The sequence below is a fragment of the Dioscorea cayenensis genome, chromosome 20, assembly GCF_009730915.1.
Source record: "Dioscorea cayenensis subsp. rotundata cultivar TDr96_F1 chromosome 20, TDr96_F1_v2_PseudoChromosome.rev07_lg8_w22 25.fasta, whole genome shotgun sequence".
In the NCBI taxonomy this organism is placed as follows: domain Eukaryota; kingdom Viridiplantae; phylum Streptophyta; class Magnoliopsida; order Dioscoreales; family Dioscoreaceae; genus Dioscorea; species Dioscorea cayenensis.
In genome coordinates, this window is record NC_052490.1 from 21497840 (window position 1) to 21501552 (window position 3713).

The window sequence follows — 3713 nt, forward strand, 5'->3', positions numbered from 1 at the left end:
TTAAGGGACTTTTTGTTGGCCGACTTTTGGGAGATCATTTGGGAGACTTTGGGCGACCTTGGGGAGGAGAAGAAGGGCAAGAAAGCTAGAAGATCATTCAAGCCCAAGGTCCAAGGCTCTCAAGGCAAGAAGGCAACATCATTCAAAGGGGAGATCGATCACGATTTGAAGGAAGGAGAACCGCGGCTAGAGGAAGCGTCATTCGGCATTCCTTTGGCGGGGAAGCGTCATTCGGCATATTCTCGCCTCATCCTTCACCATTTCATCTAGGGAGTGTCATACTATGTCTTTGTTTCATGTTTTTGCTTGATTGTATGCTTTCTTATGAGATGATGACACACTAGACCCCCAAGGCCACCGGGTGTTGGTGAACCTTGGGGGGTTTTATCATGTATTTTGGATGATTACTTGTTAATTCTATGCTTGGGTATGTTTGAGATATAATCCATTGTTTTTCATGCTAAGTGTTACACCAAGGAGAAATCCGTAGCTCTTTTTATGAATGATGCATGTAGATGTGACTTGCTCGCATGTATTAGGGTCATGAATGGATTAGAAGGGGATACTTGTATCATCACGCTGAGAAATTGGGTGTTTGGTAGCCCTCCATGTAGGTTTAATCCGAAGAAGAGTAGGTTTATTCCTAAGCGAGATTTCCTTGTACTTAATGCAATCGTAGGAATGTAGATTTGGAAGAAATACCTATCTATGTTCGTATGGGATTAGGGTTCAATCGCCGAGAAATTGGGGTTGTTCTAATCTTGGAATCTCATGGTCCAATTTACCCTTGCATCTTTAAATCATCATCCATGTTGCATGATAACCCCTCAAGGGGATCCACATCCATAGGCCTTTGCACTTCATTGATTCTCTTGCTTGCTTATTGCTTGTTCTCTATAATTTGCTAGCAAATCTTGTGTTTAGTTTTATTTGTATTTAGTAGAGTAAATCCATCACTTAAGATCTTAGGCTAGATAATAACTCGAGAAGGAGTAATAGGAGATCCTTAGCCCCGTGGAATACGATCCTCGTGTCTTTGCATGAGGTATTACTTGGCGATCCCGTACACTTGCGCGGAAGCGATCAATCCCCTTAAGGGGTTATCATGATATATGGATGTACAATAAAGCATAGCAATGGTGATTTAGAGCGAGGGATCTCAAAGTTAGACCAATCCCAATTTCTCAGTGATTGAGCCTAATCCCATACGAATGTTGATAGGAATCTCTCTCTGACCAACATCCCTACCATTGCAATAAGAACAAGGAAATACCAGAATAAGGAAAAACTTACCCTAAGTCTATCCTTCGGAGGGCTACCGACATCCAATTTGTCAGTATGTTAGTACAAGCAGACCCCTTTTAGCTCATTAATGATCTAATACATGTGAGTAGGTCATGTCTACATGTATAACTCAATAAAAAACTACGAATCTCTCCATTTAATAGTTTTAGGCATGAACAATAATGAGCTAAACCGTAAATCAACCAAAGCATCTCAATTAAATAAAAAGCATCCAAAATACATGATGAATCGACCAAAGTTCACCTACATCCGGTGTCCTTTGGGGTTTAGTGTGCCATCATACAAACAAGAACAACAAAATCCATAAAAGCAAAGAATGAGTTCATAAGTGAAACTCCCTAGTTGCAATGATGAAGAAGAAGAAGGCGGTTGGCCGAATGAAGCTTCTTCTAGCTGAATGAATGCCGAATGACCCTTGAACCTTCCTCCCTTGGTGGTGAATCTCTCCCTTGATGGTCAAGATCTTGATCTCTTCTTTAACCTCAATAATGTCTTCCTTAAAGATGTCTTCATTCTCCTCTATCTTCTCCCAAGTGATGACTGCCAAAAAAAGTACCTTTTGATGCCCTAAGAATGTGTTTTTATACCTCTCTTTTATGCAGGCCATATGGGGGTCGTATAGAGGTCAAACGGGGCACAAAATCCTCCAAGTTCAATCCATCGTGAGGTCTATCCCAGGGTCAATCCTGGGGTTAAAAAGGCCCTCATTGAGGCCTCATGATCTTGGCCAAATCCCTTGCTTCCATTGCTACAGTGTCAATCTCGTGGTCAATGCCGGGCTGTATTGAGGCCGTGTGACCTAGAATGTCACGCCCCATCTCGCAGGTCCCACTCATGACATACCGCCACGATAACCCAAGGGAGGTCCAACACTAACTCACCCCTAGATCACCGTAAGGCTAACCTATTTCCTGTACAAAACCACTATAACAATAATAAACATTCTAGCAATCCAATATACCCAAATGCTCCTACACAACCCATCACTTTAATTTAAACCATGACAACAACCATTCACTTAGAGAGTATACATCTCATACACAACATAAAGCTAACCAACATATATAAAAGTATCAAAGAAGAAAGATACATATTAATATTAGGGTTGGTAATATCCTAGTGGATCCATCAACTACATGCCAAAATATATAAGCTTCATACACAGCTTAAGAAAATACAAACTACTCGCCAAGCACTTCACTCGCTATACCTGCGTCATGTCACACCCGGGGTAGGGAAAAAAATAAGAGGGGATGAGTAACTAGGTTACTCAGTGAGTGGCTAAACATGGAGCTATATCCCATACATAATATATTAAAGTAAAAGGTAAAAAAATATATTTCAACTCCTCAAAATATTCAATATACTTTGACTGTCAAGTATAAATTAAGATATAAAATTTACAACAATGAAATGCTCGATAAAACTCTTTTAAATCATCTCAAAATCCATATGAGTAAGAAATCCAAGTTTATACTTTGGCTTAGTAACTCAAAATTCAAAAATGTATAAATCATCGATTAAAATAAACAAATATATTTTAAATAGCCTCAAAAACCCTCCCTCGCTAACCGTGGCCGCGGTTAGGTCAGGAACCACCGAGATACGCATATCTTGGCGTTGGCCACTGGGAAGTTCGTGTAGTGACTCTGAACAACCCAACTATATCCAAGTCAGGGCTCTACGCTCCCACCTAAAATGGCATAACCGGTTTGACAAGATTCCACGCCACCTCTAGACAGGTCGGCCCGTGGAAACCATCCACACTCTCACTCAGTAAGTATTGGGGTTTCCCCCGTCACCATCAAAACCACCCCGTCAAGAACATGAAGGCCGTAGCCCACCATTTCCATGGATATGTTCAAGACCCCTACTGGGTGTTTGCATAGCAAAAATCCCAAGATTTATAACAACATAAAAAGTGTCCTTATTCAGACTATATTTACAATTAATGAACAAGAGTCATTAATACGGATAAATATCATTCGGCCCTTAGGCTTAATATACATACCAAAAGGAAAGCAAAAGTCTAACCATGAGATCACAAATATTCACAAATAATAGTCTCATCCCAAGAGTGAATGACTTGCTCAAAATAATTCCAATGAAACCAATTTCATCAAGAATATCATACAAAAACCTTCTTTGAAAATATAGTTCAAATGTATCATCATCACAATGAAATCATTTTGGTTTGCATAAGCTTTTATGAACATCCCAACAAGAACATCAAGTCCCGTGAAAACACAAAACTTGAAATCATATATTATAAAATATAGGTTTTTTTCTAGATCACAAATAATATATTGAATCTTTCTAATAATCATGGAAAAAAAGCTAAATTATAGTTCATCATGATTTCTAAAAATCACACTGAAAAATATTTCAAGAGTTTTTATTGGCAACAA